General features: G+C 47.7%; 1 protein-coding gene across 1 annotated transcript in view; it reads left to right on the top strand.

The window, feature by feature from the left end:
- The first annotated feature begins 1007 nt into the window (after nt 1-1007).
- Tmem50b (transmembrane protein 50B) overlaps nt 1008-15769 on the top strand; it is a 29378-nt gene continuing 14616 nt past the window's right edge. Inside the window, exon 1 of the mRNA XM_050164810.1 lies at nt 1008-1157. The gene's annotated coding sequence lies outside the window, so the exon portion shown is untranslated. The remainder of the gene's footprint in view (nt 1158-15769) is intronic.

The following is a 15769-nucleotide window of genomic DNA, read 5'->3' as shown; positions in this document are numbered from 1 at the left end:
TGGAATGTAGGCATTACAGGCATGTACCACCACATCTGCTTCATGTGAGGCCGGGGGTACCATGCAGAGCCTTGCATATTCAAGGCTAATACTATACCAGCTGAGCTACATCCCTTAGCCCTGGGCCAGGTGCTTACAGAGCTGTTCCCCTCTGTGTCCTCCTGCCTGCTTGCTAGGGCGCATGCATAACCCCATACTTCATAAAGGAATTTATGCAGCAAATGTTAATCAAGCATCTAAGTCCCAGATTACATACAAGAACCATGGGAGTAACACAATCCAGGATAATATTTGTGACGGTTACATGACAAAAAAATCTTTTGCTTTATTCTCTCTTGGTAAATCGTGTTTGCATCCAATTTAGTAATAACTTGGACTTCGTACCTTTCCTCAACTTTATTTGATTAAATTCTGTAGGAAATGTGGCCTTTGAAGTCATACTGAAAACCCAGGGGCATTAAGAGATCAGTAGAGATTTGTTCCTAAAAAAGCCAAAAGTATGGTTGGATGGATGGAAAAAGAATCATCAGGCTGAAATAGCAGTTTGGCTTTATTTTGCGGGTAGCGACGGGAACCAGTACCGGCTGGAGGTGTAACTTCGTTTCTTCAGGTCTGGGTTTCTGAATATCTTGAAGCACGTGCTCGACTCTCGGCAGCTGGTGAACAATAGTCACCCGCCGAAATGCAAAGTGATCTTGCGGAGCAGGCGTGGGTTCCCCACGAAGGTGTTCTCGCCAACTCTGAGGTGCTTGTGTTGACACCGCCAGAATCCGCAGCCAGCGAGGTCCAGACTTCAGCTCCTGGACAACAAGCAGAGTACCGCGCCAGCCCCGCCCTCAAGAATCAAGCCCCGCCCCTGCCTCTCTGGCCTAACTCTAATTGGTCGCCGCGATGAGCACGGCTCTCGCCCCGCCCCGCCTCCGAGGCCCCCGCCCCGCCTCCCGGCGTTATGGCCCGCCCACGCAGGCCACTTGCTGCAAGCCCATTGGTCGCTGCGGTGCGCACGGCGCCTCGCTCCCGCCCCACCGGCGCCTTGGCCTCGCGCCCGCCGCCGGCTGCCGGGCTGAGGTTGAGCGGGCCGCAGCAACCCCGGCCGACGCGCACCCTCGACGTCCCTGCGCCCGCCTGGGTACTGTGTGGACGTCGCAGGTAGCCGGGTGAGTGCGGCTGGCAGGTCTCGGGCTTCCACCATCCGCCGATCGAGCTTGGGGTACCGGCCCGGCACGGCCTGATGTGCTGTGGCGCCGCCGGAGTCGGTGCGGAGGAGCGCGCGGGCGACCCGCGGGGCCCGGCCTGCGCCCGCGTCCGCTCGGCCGCCCGTGCTGTGTGACGCGGCCGGGACAGGCCTCTCCGCCGCGCATCTCTTCCGGAGGCTGGGAGGTTTCTATCTCGTTCCCTGGAGCGTCCCAGTGCGACCGGTAGGGATGCACGACCTGCAGGGCGCCGCCGCCGCCTCGGCCCCACGAGGGTCTGGGGACGAGGGACTCTCCCGTTTGCTCGGAGCCATGGTCGGGAACTGTCCGTGCTGCCTTGACTTTCCCGTCCGCCCTCCGCCCCTGCAAGCGCAAGGATGAGAGGGAAGTCTTTGGGAGTTCATCCTGAGTGGCGTGGCGAGTGGCCCTTGCAGGGAAGTAAGCGCGGATGGCGGTCGCGGTGGCGGTGGTTGTTGTGGGCTAGGCCGGTTTTCAGCCGGTGAGTTGGTTTCCGAGGTCGCCACTGGAAGGGACTTCAGCCCGAAAGGCAGATACTTGACCTTTCCAGCTGTAGCGGTGGAGGGGCGGGCTCGCGTCCACAGTGCTGCCGCGATGGGAGGAGGGGGCGTGGGAACTCGAGCCTCACTCGGGAGTGGATATGCTCACAAAATCAGCCTCCTTTTCCCTCGCTCGCAAACTCTTCACCCTGCTGGGACCACAGGTCTCATTTCTAGATAATTCCAGAGGCGCCTATTCCTTAGCTTGCCAGCCTTTTTTTTTTTTTTTTTTATCATCCTCACTCCGTGGGTTTCCAAAGAGCAGAGCCAAGCGATTTTACACTTTAACCGAGCGAGCGTAGTGTAGAAGGACTTCCTGCTCCTAAATTGAAACCCAGGGGTTAATCTGCATAGCGATACTGCAAGAAAAGCAGGTTGAATTAGAACGGGGTGAGGGCGTAGTTTTTCCTCTTCAGGAGACACGCCCTTTTGACCTCCCCTTTCTTCCCAACTGGCAGCCTTCAAGGCTGTGTTTTGTTGGTTTTCGTTTTCTAAATTCACTTCTGGGGTCCAGGGGTAAATAATTAATCTTGTATAATCCTTATTTGCCTTTTAGCGTAATAAAACTAAAATGTGTAGCACAATTTCAACATTACAGAAGGCTATCAAGTAGATTATTTAGACAACACAGAAACGTCAAAAAGTGAAACCCTCAAAATTCTCAGACCTTCACTCTCCACTCTTTATGCCCCCAGTTGTACTCCTGAGGCCGCCATAGCAGAATGTTTTTTGGCAAGAGATGATGAAGACACATTTAATCTTTTTTTTAAAAAAGGGTGGGGGTGCGGATGCATGGAGTACCAGAGAGAAGGCTCAGAGGTTAGAGTGCTATTTCCTGCTCTCAGAAAGGAATACACATCAGACTCACAACCCAGCTGCCACACTCCAGGGAATCCAGTCTTTTGGCTGCTGTGGGCCTCTGCACTCACATGCGTGTGTGCTCCTCACAGGTACACATATATACATTGTGTTTGCACGTGCGCGGTTTTCAAGATAGAGTTTCTCAGTCCCTGGCAGTTCTGGAACTCACTTTGTAGACCAGGCTGGCTTCGAACATAAAGAAATCTGCCTGCCGCTGCTACCCGAGTGCTGGGATTCAAAGCAAGTAAAAGCTGAATTTTAGGACATGACTGTAACTCCAGTACTGGGGGTGAGTCCCAGGGGCTTGCTGGCCAGCCACTGTAGCCCAAATGGTGACCCCCTAGGTCTGCAGAGAGACCTTCATCTCAAGCATAAGGTGGAGTACAGTGGAGGAGGCATTGACCTTTGAACTCTACATGGGCACCGACACACCTGTGCTCATACATGCACAATAAATAAATAATATAATTAAGTAAAAGCTTGTGAGTTACATGTATTTTCATTTAAAGAAAAAAAAGAACACTTACTGCTCTTCCAGAGGACCTGGGTTCATTTCCCAGCACCCATGGTCAAACAGCTCATAACTTCCTATAACTCTAGCTTCCTGATCCAACACCCTCTTCTAGCCTCAGAGAACCCCCTACACAAGGCATATTCTCACATAGACACACACATGTGAATAGAATTTTTTCAAGGTTTATTATATATAAAAATATACAGTATTCTGCCTGTATGCCAGAAGAGGGCACCAGATCTCATTATAGATGGTTGTGAGCCACCATGTTGTTGATGGGAATTGAACTCAGGTCCTCTGGAAGAGCAGCCAATGTTCTTAACCTCTGATCCATCTCTCCAGCCCCCATAAAAAACTTTATAAGTGATATAAAAATGCCTTTAATCTCAGCACTTGGGAGGCAGGGACAGGCAGATGTTTGAGTTCATGACCAGCCTGGTCTACAGAACCCCCCCCCAAAAGAAAAGATAAATAAATAAATAAGAAAAATAGCATGTTTCAAAGCTTTATTTAAGCATTAGAAAACTTTTTCCAAAAAAAGATTCAAAGGGATGGTTGTTTATGTAGTTCATAAAGAGAAGAATATCTCATAGTTGCTGTGTTAGATATAATATGGTTTCATTTTACAGGGTGAGAAAAAAATCACAATATTTGGAATGAATTTCCCTACTAGGGTATACAAATCCAAATCATACCTTGTTAATGTCCTCAGAGTTATAAACTGTATCTTCATCAATAGAAAACTGTCCATTAGGACAGCTGGGCGGTGGTGGCGCACACCTTTAATCCCAGCACTCCAGAGGCAGAGACTGATGGATCTCTGTGAATTCAAGGCCAGCCTAGTCTACAAGAGCTAGCTCCAGGACAGCTCAGACTGTTACACAAAGAAACCTTGTCTTGAAAAAAAAAAAAATAAGTAAATAAATAAATAAACTTAGGACAAGGTCAAGTCTTCTAGAACCCATATGACATCCACAGAGCCTTACTATTGGAGAATGTCCTTCCCGGCTTGCGGTATTTACATTGTTTTATAATCTTATATTCAAACTTGGCCTTAAGGAAAGGACAGTATTGTCACTATAACTTTCAGGAAGAGGTGAACCGACTGAATGGCTTCAGTTCATCTGGCTCCCATAAGGGCCCCTTGTGAGGATATTAGGACTGCGCCGTGCAGGAGAGAGCCCTGATAATCAGAGTTCAATCGGAATCCGGGGACTCTGTACCTAGGACTGGAAGGACATCAGACACTGTCATTTCTGCCTCTGCATTCACCCCGAGCCTTTCTGCAATTGCTAGGACCATCAAAGTCAAACCTCTCTGGGAGGCAAGTGCCTGGGACATGGGCCTCAGGGCTTGCAGGAGAAACACCATCAGCATATGCTCAAGATGAAGCCAGCCCTGCCAAGTGGCGGCAGGAATCTGGGCTAGGTTCCAGGGTGTGCAGGCTGAGGTTGAAGGCTGCCAGAGCAGCTGGGACATTGCGCTGCTTCCATTTGGCCTGGTATCCTCTGCATCAGGGACATAGCTGGCTTCCTTAGCTCTTCTGTGCTGGTCTCTCCTGTATCCTGTGTTCTTTTTGAGTGGCTTACCTTCTCTAGTGGGGCTCCAAGTCTGGGAGGGTTTTGATAGAAATTAGTTTGGGATCTCTTGCAGGTTGGATGCGTTGGGTCTGTCCTCGTGCTTGATTGATATTTTAGCTAACAGAATTTTGGTCGAAGTCATTTTCCTTCGGAGTTTTGAAGCGATCGCTCCATCCTGACCTGCTGTTGAGCATTGCTTGGTCCTTCGGCCAGACTTCCTCCGTCAGCTGAGAAGCTTGTGAATGCCGTGAGTTTAGAGTGGAGTGCGGGTCTATCTTCATTCATGAACCCTTAAAACACAACAATAGAGGAGTGCGAGAATGTGTCATTGTGTGTGAACTTTGACTTGTGGTTTTCTCATTACTTTTGTTTCTTAACATCTCTCCCCTCGCATACGCTGCTATTGCTTGCTTGAGATAGTCTCTCATGCTGTAGCCCAGGCTGGCCAGGAACTCATTATGTAGCCTCGGATTTCCATGAGCCCACAGCTGTCTTACCTGATTCTCCCCGCACTGACTACAAGCAGGACGACTATGCCTGGCCTCTTGTTTAGTTTGTCTTTTTCCCCCAGAACCCAGGTTGGTCTAAAACTTGCTCTAAGTTCAGTCCATACTTAAGTTACAGCCTTCCTGCCAAAGTCTTCTCAATGCTAAGGATTCAGATGGATACTTTATTTTCTTTAGAACTTTTTAAAGTTTATTTTTAATTTTCTCTGTGCTGGTGTTTTGCCTGCCCTTACATGTGTGTCACATGTGTGCCTGGTGGCCATGAAGACCAGAGGGCCTTTCAATCTCCCAGACCAGAAGTGTAGTTACAGATGGTTGTGAGTGGCCATGTGTATGCTGGGAGTCATACCTCGGTCCTCTGTGTGATAGTGGATGCCCTTCACCCCTGAGCCATCTCCTCAGCTCCTATCTTATTTTCTTTTTTTCTACAATTTTTTTCTTTTTTTTCCCACCCCCCCCTTTTTTCCTTTTTTTTTCTACAATTTTTTTCTTTTTTCCTATCTTATTTTCTTGACTCTTTATTTCTCTCTCTCTTTTTTTTTTTTATTTGGAGATTGTGTAGCCTAGGCTGTCCTCAAACTTCTGTCCTGCCTAGGCCTCTGGAGTACTGAGATTAGAAGTGTGTACTCTTAATTTATTTTTCAAACCGTATTTATTTGGGTATGTATGTGTGTGTGTGTCTGTGTGTGTGTGTGCATGCCACAATTCATATGTGGAGGTCAGAGGACAACTTGGGGAGAAGTCTCATTCCACCACAGGGGTTTCCGGGATGGAACCCAGGCTGTCAAGCTTGGGTGCCGCAGCATGTGTCTTTGGACGGCTGTGCTGTCCCCATGGTCACAAGTGCTCCACTGGGATACTTTTAAATCCGAAGACTGTTTTCTAGTCTTGATGTTCGTTAGCATGGCATTCCTTCTTAACACTTATTATTTATGTATTTGTGTGTGTGTGAGAGAGAGAGAGAGAGACAGAGAGAGACAGAGACAGAGAGAGAGAGAGAGAGAGAGAATGTGTGTGCTTATATCCAGAGGACAATTTTCAGGAGGAGTAGTTTTTCTCCTAGTGTGGAGATCAACTCAGGTGCCAGGTGCTCACATGTCTGGAATGGTGGCAGAGCCATCTCCCTGATCCTATGATAGCATTCTCTTCTTGGTTTCTGGGGTTGGAATGTTTTTTTTTCTTCTTCTCTGTGTCCGTGTGTTTGTTGTGATAAGCTGCTTTTTCTTTTTTAGACCCTCTCGATGTCTTTCACGTTCAAAGGTTCTTCATGCACACAGCACTCTTGGAGTCTGCTTAGAATTTTTAGGGGACTAGGATGACAGACCGCTCCGAAGGTGTGGACGGGACTTTTGAACCGCTCGTTGCTGGAGGCCATTAGGTTAGTGGAAACTTTAGTTTCCCAGTTACTTGCTGCCCATCTGCTTTGGAGCTTCTATGCTTTCACTGGTTTTAGCTCCTCCTTTGTCCTTCCTAGCAATGGTGTTGTTGGTCATTGCTTTGGTTGTTGAGACAGAGTCTTACTGTGTAGCCCAGGCTGGCCTGGAACTCACAGAGATCCGCCTGCCTCTGCCTCCCAAATGCTGGGATTAAAGGTGTGTGCCAGTACCGCCACTCTTTTACTGTAGTTTTAGCAAGGTTGCAGGATTACCCAGGAGCAGTCATAATTTCTCTCAACCTGAGAGTTGTGGTGCTTAGTCAGGAGCAGCACACCTCAGAGCAGTGTGTTTGTGAAACCTGTTTGTGGTTGATTGGCAGGTCTGAGTGTATGTTTGTGTTCATAAGGAAGCCAGAGGTAGACACTGCATATTACTCTTAAATTGTTCTTCTCTTTATTTTTTGAGACATGATCTCTCATTGAATTGGAGCTTGCCAGCTGGCTAGACTATCTGGTCAGTCAGCTCAGGGGATCCACTTGTGTAGTAGTGCAAGCGGTGGGCTGTGTTCCGCCCGGCTCCCAGCCGCCTGGCTAGCTTATGCCCCAAAATAATTACACAGAAACTGTATTCTTTTAAACACTGCTTGGCCCACTAGTTTCAGCCTCTTACTGGCTAACTCTCACATCTTGATTAACCCATATCTAATAATCTGTGTAGCACCATGAGGTGGTGGCTTACTGGTAAGATCTTAACCTGTATCCATCTCAGAGAGGAGAGCTATGGTGTCTGGCTCACTGCCTTCTTCCTCCCAGCATTCTGTTCTGTCTACTCCGCCTACCTAATTTTCTCTCCTATCAGAGGCCAAACAGTTTCTTTATTAATTAACCAATGAAAGCAACAGATAGATACAAGACCCACCTCCATCACACATGTGTGGTTTGAATGAGAATCACGCCATAGGCTCATATATTTGAATGCTTAGGCTGAAGTTGGTGAAGCTGTTTGGGAAGGATTAGGAGGTGTGGCCTTGTCCGGGGAGGTGTGTCACTGGGTGGTGGGCTAGCTCTCTGCCTCATGCTTGTGGGTCAGAGGTAAGTCCTCAGCTCCTGCTCCAGTGTCATGCCAGCCGGCCGGCTTGCTATCACACTTCCACCACAATGAGCACGGACTCTAGCCCTCTGCAGCTGTGAGTCCCCAGATTAAATGCTTTTAAACATAAGTGGCGTTGGTCATGGTGTCTCCTCACAACAGTAGAGAAGTCTGTGCCTGCTCCCCCTAGAACTAAGAGTTACAGGCCAGCCGTCCCCAGGTTTTCCACCAGGTTCTCATGCGTTTGCAGCAGGCACTGTCCCCTTGTTATGGAGCCTGCTTGGACCCAACACAAACACCAAGTCAATGTGAAAAGACATGCCTGTTGTAATCAAGCCACCACCTTGATTGCACCTCGAGGGTGCGGAGCACCCCCCAGCCAGAATGCTATAGAGCTTTAAGCACAAAACTCACTAACATCTGTGCCAAGTTACAGGTACATTTTCCACCAGTCAGGATTCGGGGAAAGGGGACTTTCCTAGAAACATTTCTTTGTGGCATGCTTCCCCGTCCTCCTTGTTGGGTTTTACTCAGCGGTGGCAGGGTGGCTTGCCCCACTCTCATGTTCCCACCTGCCAGCCAGGATGTCAGTCACCCAGGAAGGTCTTGTAACTTAACTTTGACCCTTATTCAGAGTGGAAGTTTGACTCAAAATCACTTCCGTTTGGTCCCCTCTTACAACCTCTCCAGTCTTGACTTTCTTAGGGACATGTCACCATTATCCCAGTTCATTTACCAGAAGACTGTAGCTTATGGAGGCTTAAAACTCAAACAGTGCCTGGCACCTAGCTAGTCCAGGAAGATGCGAGTAAGTACCTGAACCTGCCCAGGTAGGTGCCCTAGTGAGCCCAGGTCGGTGCACATGCCAGCTAGTGCTCAGACTTTCCTTGAACCCACCATATAGCTCAGGTTGGCCACAGTCCAGCAGTGGTCCTCCTTCCTTGCCCTTCCAGAATCTAGGATGGCAACGTGAGCGCCCACACCCAACTGTTTTGTTAGTATTACTAATAATTTTAAAGTTTTAGTTTATTTTTAATTATGTGTATGTGCACAGTTACGCATATGCGTGAGTAAAGGAGCCTGTGGAATCCAGAAGAGGCCATTGGATCTCCTGGAGCTGGAGTTACAACAGGATGTTGTGGGTGCTGGGAACTGAGCTTGGGTTCACTGCAAGAGCAATATATGCTCTTACCCACTGAGCCATCTCTCGAGCTCCCATTGGTTGTTACTATTTTGCTAAATTATAATATGTTGCCAGCATTGACGTTTGACCTGTAAACATACCAGCTTGCATGTTTCAGGGCTGCTGTACCCCAGGCCCGGGGTGGGGTAGTAGTAGTCCTGATGACCTCTGATCTTTTTCTTCCATTATCTCAAAGCGCGTAACACCTGCCTTCTGCCGAGCACACTGGCCCACACCAGTCTCCTTTGTCAGAAGGGCATGTGCTCAGGCCTCTGTTCTGTCCTATGCAAGCACCCCTCCCCCTTCCCATATGAGCAGGCTCAGAAAATAGTCCACATTTTTAAGTTCTGCTTCTCTTTTGGTTAACAGTCTTCTTACATTGTAGAAGGACTCGTGAGAGGACAGGGCGCACACTCCCAACCCTGCTGTGCAGTTGCCTTAGCCAGTGTGCAGTTGTAGTACCAACTACTGGGACACTGCAGCAGGAGGACAGCTTGAGCCCAGGAGTTCCTGGGAAGCCCGGATAATACAACAGACTCTGTCTCAAACAAAATAACAGTGCTGGGCAGTGTCCTTTAATCCCAGTACTTGGGAGGCAGAGGCAGGTGGATATCTGGGAGTTTGAGGCCAGCCTGGTCTACAGAGTGAGTTCTAGGACAGCCTGTTCCACAGAGAGACCCTGTTTTGGAAAAACAAAAGAAAGAAAGAAAGAAAGAAAGAAAGAAAGAAAGAAAGAAAGAAAGAAAGAAAGAAAGAAAGAAAGAAAGAGCCCAACAGCTAGAAAATGTCCTTTGCCAACTTTGAATTTTGACACATTACAGGTTCTATCTTCCACAAAACACTAAAATGTAAACCCAAAATTATGTTCTTTGGTCCTTTAAAACAGCGATCGTTTTTCCACACAGGTCTCATGACATCTTCATCCTGCTTAGAACAGGGCGAGACACAGATGTCCCATCCAGATTCTTGGTTAAATGGAAACGTAAGGCCAGTTTATCATGACGGACTATGCTAGAGGGGCGGGGCAGGGCAGACTTGGCCCTGTTGTCAGCTTGTAGGAAGAGATGGTGGAAAGCCCCCAGGGTGAGGCCTTGGGAGCTCCTAGCTCTCTAGACTCTCTCCCTCTCTTCCTATCCTCTCCTTCTCTTCTCTCATTCTTTGGCCCTGGCTGGTCTGGGAATTTCCATATAAACCAGGCTGGCTTCAAGCTCACGGAGATGGCCTTCTTCTTCCTCCCAAGTACTGGCATTAAAGGTGTGTGCCATCATGTCCAGCTTGCAGGAGACTCCTTTTTGCTTCCGTCCTGCCTCTTCCCTCTCAATTCCTGCCTGAGAGGTCAGTGGTTTGTCCCTTACTGTCGTATTTTTGCCACTGGTCTATCACGATTAGAGCTCTGTCTTCACTTCTCTTCATCCTGAGCTCTCCAGAGTCAGACGTAATGGTCTGTGCTTCCTTTTTTTTGTCTTGTTTTTAGCATGCACCAGTTGCTTTCAGCCTCTCCCCATGGCCATTGCAAAGGTGCGCCCACATTTTTAACTGTTACAGGAGCTCCCCTTCTTCTAGTTTTCTCTCAATCAACTTGGGCTTCTGGAACACAATATCATAAATTAAGTAGCTTATAAACAAAAATACATTTTTCACAGTGCTGGAGGTTGGGAAGACCGAGTTCAGAGTGCTGGCAGATTTGGTGGCTGGTGACATCACCAGAATCCTAAGCTGGAGACCTAACCCTAGGGGTTCCTGGTGTGGGAGGTCCTTCTGTCTATGTGTTGCTTTTATTGGTTAATGAATAAAGGAACTGCTTTGGGCCTATAGCAGAGCTATAGGGGAACAGAGCTAGGTGGGGAAAACTAAACAGAATGCTGGGAGGAAGAAGCCATAGTCAGAGAGAAGCCATGGATCCGCCACAGGAGATAGATGTGCTGAAACTTTGCTGGTAGGCCACGACCTCGTGGTGATGCACAGATTAATGGAGATGGGTTAGTTTAGGATATGAACTTAGCAAGAAATACGCTTAAGCTATTGACCAAACAATATTGCAAATACTATGGTTTTCTGAGTGGTTATTTTGTGGCTGGGCGGCCCGGGATTAACAAGCGACCCTTCCCCCAACAGGTTCCAGTGGACCAGACTGAGCCATTTGCCCCAGTCAAACAGGAGATAAATGTTGGTGACTCTAGGAAAGAAATTCATCCCAAAGCTCCCCCACTGGGAAGGCAGAACTGAGGCTACTGTAAGGTGGCAACACCTTGCATAGGGAGGGGACAACAGCAAGACTGCAGGGTCTCTGCATGCTTGCTCGTCCTGTTCAGATTGTAATCTAGTTGTTCATCCTCCTAGGGCTGGTTCCACAGTCTCACCTGTGCCAAGGAGATTGCTGTCTTTGGAGAGATTGTTTCCATTTCCTTGGGGCATGTTTATCTTATAAACCTGCCTGGAATTTAAGGTAACTGAGAAAAGAATGGGCTAGAGTGCACATAATGGCACAAACCTGAAATGCCAGCACTGGGGTCATGGAGGCAGGTAGAGTTCAGTTTGGCAGAAGCCTGGCCTCTATAGCAGGTTCCAAGCATGCCAGTTTGTGACCCTGTCTTACAGGACAAGACGAGAAAGAAGTGATCAGATAGAATTTGTTAGGCCAGTGATTGAGTTCTGCCCCAGGGAGGGCTGGCTGGCTCAATGAGCTCATTTTGCCTTGATGCTGTGGGAAGAAGGGTAATGGATCTCTACCAGGCTTTTTTAATCTTATGAGGTTCCCACCATTATGACCTAATCTAATGCATAGCCATCTGTCCCCAAACCTATCAACTTGGCTGGGAATTAGGGTTTTAACATTTGAATTTTGGGGTACACAGCATCAGCAGTGGATCTCCTAAAAATAAGCGGTTTCTTTATAGTTCTGCCTCTCACAGGCAAGGGGTCGGTATGTGATGCCCGGTATGTGGGACCTGTGTTTGGGGTGGCTTAGGTTTTCAGAGGTTTAGTCCATTATCATGCAGGGACATGGTGGTGTGCAGGCAGACATGGTTCTGGAGAAGGAGCTGAGAGTTCTTCATTTTGATCCACAGGCAACAGGAACTGAACTGAGACACTAGGCAGGGCTTGAGCATATACAAGCCCTCAATGCCCGCCTCCACAGTGACACACTTCCTCTAACAAGGCCACACCTCCTAACAGTGTCACTCCCTTTGAGCATATGGGGCTAATTAGATTCAAAGTAGCACACAGACTCAGCTGTCACAGGTACTTTACTGACTGCCGCCTCCCTAGCCCCAGAGGTTTTAATGAGACAAGCTATAATTAGCCATGTATTGGTGGCACCTGTAATCCCAGCACTTAGGCGGTAGAGGTGGAGGGATGGTCTTCCAAGGCCAGCTTCTGCTGTATAGTGAATGTGAGCTTGGTTTGGGCTGCATGAGACAGTCTCAAACAACACCAAAAAGAGAATTAAGCATTTAGAAGGGCTAATTGAGTCTGCCCTGGCAGTGGGCACTCTAATGATGGAGCTTCCCCTCCCCTCTTTGCCTCCTTCCCCAGGAGGCCCTTTTGTAAACATCTAGAGAACCTCTAGAGGAGGAGTTGTCTGCTAGCCCACACCATTGTGTGAACACACCTGCTAAGACAGCAAATGGGAGAAGACCCATCTGTCACATGACCAGTCAGCCTCCTTTCTAGACTGTTTCAGCTGTCTGTTTCCACCTGCTCGTCCTGCAGCTCCTGTCATCCACTCTCCCTCTGTTTTCCTGTCAGCAGCCCCAGTTTTGATCAATGGTCTCTCACTCGGCACTCAACCAGGATACCTGATAGCATTCTTGCCTGTTGCTAATATTTTAAAAAGATGTCTAATGAAACCTTTTCCTTGGCTGGTACAGTGTGGCTCAGTATCCTCTTATCCTCTCCCATTTGACATATGCAAATGCTTTGTTTATGTTCCTTCTCAGCTCCTCCTTCAGCTGACAGCCACTTCCGGGAGTCACCTTGCTTGCAAACCCCTGTGGTTTCCTGTTGCTTAGAGCAGAGACCTGAGGGTAATCTCTGGGCTGCACTGGCTGTCCCTCTGGGCTTTAAGGTTTATTTGGTGGCAGGAGATAGTTTAGAAGTTAGGAGTACTCACTACTCTTACAGAAGACCTGGGTTCCGTTCCCAGCACCCACAATAGCAGCTCACAACCACCTGTAACTCCAGCTCCAGGGATCTGATGTTCCCTTCCTGCCTCTGCGGCTCCTTCCTGCATGTGCACTCGGGCACACACACAGAGAAATACTATTTAAAAATTGTAAAGGTTTGTTTGTTTTTATCTTCTTATGTGAGTACTTTTGTGTACGAATGTGTACCACATGTGTTCACGATGCCTGAGGCCAGAGGGGACATTAGAGCCCTAGAACTGGAGTTCTGGGTGGCGAGCTTCAGCACTAGAATCATCATGAAGGTCGAGCGTCCCAGTTAGAGCGTTAGCTCTCGGTGTGACACTGCCCCTCCCATGCTCACCATGCTTCTGGGGTCTTCGTATTCTGGGCTCTTTTCTCCTGAGATCTTCAGTTGGTTTCCCCCTTAGAGCCAGCAAAACCTCAGATCTTTAGTGAGGTCCTTACTAGTCCTTATGGGATGGAGCGCTTAGCTGCCTTCCTCCATCGTGATTCCAAGCGCCTTGCCCCAATTCCTTACTTGCTGACTGTCTTTGGTACCGGTGAATTCTCTATTGTTGAGACCCAAGGGTTGTTTGGCTATACTTTGTCTTATTTTTGCTATACTCTTTTTGCACATCCTTACTCTCATTAATTCTCCTGTCCTATGCCATCCCTGGACACAGGAGGGGCGCAAATCAGGGCATGGACATAGCTGCGAATTTTCTGTTTCTAGGCCTACTTCCAGCAGGTAGTGTGGGATGAGCTTTCGAGGGCAGTGAAGTTCCCTTGTGTAACCTTCAGGTGCTGTTTCACAATGACGGTGACCTTCCTGACTTTTCACTGGTTAATCTTCAATCTTTTGCTAACAATCTGATAACATGTCTGCAGAATATCTTGCTCATAGGTGCCAGTATTGCTCTTTGTTGTATGAGGTAGCTGAGATATCGGCTGGCCGGTCACCTTGGTCACACTGTGAGACTAGGTTTGTTCCTTGTTAGGATATGCCTGGAAATCCCCTCCGGCTTGGACTGAGCAGCACCGTGTTTCCCGTGCAGGAACAGCAGTTAGATTCTTCCCCAGTCTTTCGCCATCAGCGGTTCCCCGGGGTCTCCGTACACAGATGTTCAGGAGGCAGGTGGAGGTAGCAAAAAGGAGTTCACACTAAAGCATTGGAATTATCCCCATGACCTATCCCTCAGGATTTCCCTGCCCAGTCTCCAGCTGACCTCACATCTCTAACCAGCAAGTAAGGTTGAGTGGCTTCAGGTTCTTGCTACTTTTGAAAAGCAGTATCCAGTGTTTTAAAACAAAGCCTTTTCTTGTCCTTTTTGGAAGCTCTGATGTTCTGAGCCTCCTGCTGGGCAGTCTTTGTTTTTATTATATATAATGTGCACTGTTCTCACATGTATTTATTATATATAATGTGTACTGCTCTCACATGTATTTATTATATATAATGTGGAGCACTGTTCTCACATGTATTTATTATATATAATGTGTACTGCTCTCACATGTATTTATTATATATAATGTGGAGCACTGTTCTCACATGTATTTATTATATATAATGTGTACTGCTCTCACATGTATTTATTATATATAATGTGGAGCACTGTTCTCACATGTATTTATTATATATAATGTGTACTGCTCTCACATGTATTTATTATATATAATGTGGAGCACTGTTCTCACATGTATTTATTATATATAATGTGCACTGCTCTCACATGTATTTATTATATATAATGTGGAGCACTGTTCTCACATGTATTTATTATATATAATGTGGAGCACTGTTCTCACATGTATTTATTATATATAATGTGGAGCACTGTTCTCACATGTATTTATTATATATAATGTGGAGCACTGCTCTAACACATATTTGTTTATTTTGATTGCTGTTTGAGACGGTCTCACTCTGTCCCCCGACTGTCCTGTAATTCACAGTGATCTAGCCGCCCCTGGCTCCTGGGCGCTGGGGTCAAGGGTGTGCACTCCTGTGGGCTCATGTGCCACACTGCTAACAATCTTCATTCACACCGTTCTCCTCCTCACTACTATTGCTGTCTTATAGATCAACCTCGAAGGCTTGGTTCTGTGTGTGGACTTTGGAAAGGGCCCCGCTGAGATATTGTTTCACTGCTTCGTATACTGGGCACCTTACCCGGGAAGGCTCACGGCGTGGCTGACACTCTGTCCAGGACAGCAGTCTCCTATTTTCATACACGTCTGCTGCTTGAGGCTCTTGGCAGGGACTCAGCTGGAACTGTGGTCTCCTCACAGCGCGGAAGCTTTGGGGATTTTCCATGCTCGTTTTGTAGTCCCCCTTCTGTTTTAGTTGATCATCTATATTGTGTCAAATTCAAGAGGGAGAAATTATAGTTTAGGTTCCATTATTTTGGTCCTGACCATTGACTCAAATTTAAGGATAGGACACACATTCTCCTCTGAATGAAAGACTTGTCAAAGGATTTGCAGACAGCCTTTTTGTTTTTGCTTCACCTTATGGTGCTTGTGATCAAAATATGGTTCTCTAATGGCAATGGGTTTTTGATCCTACTGCATGTACTGGCTTTGTGGGAGCCTAGGCAGTTTGGATGCTCACCTTACTAGACCTGGATGGAGGTGGGTGGTCCTTGGACTTCCCACAGGGCAGGGAACCCTGATTGCTCTTTGGGCTGACGAGGGAGGGGGACTTGATTGGGGAAGGGGGAGGGAAATGGGAGGCGGTGGCGGGGAAGAGACAGAAATCTTAAATAAATAAATTAATTAATTAA

The sequence above is a fragment of the Alexandromys fortis genome, unplaced genomic scaffold (assembly GCF_014885135.2).
Source record: "Alexandromys fortis isolate MF-2015 unplaced genomic scaffold, M_Fortis_MF-2015_v1.1 scaffold_162, whole genome shotgun sequence".
Taxonomy (NCBI): domain Eukaryota; kingdom Metazoa; phylum Chordata; class Mammalia; order Rodentia; family Cricetidae; genus Alexandromys; species Alexandromys fortis.
The sequence above is the reverse complement of the archived record's forward strand: the minus strand, read 5'-3'. Positions and strand labels throughout refer to the sequence as shown.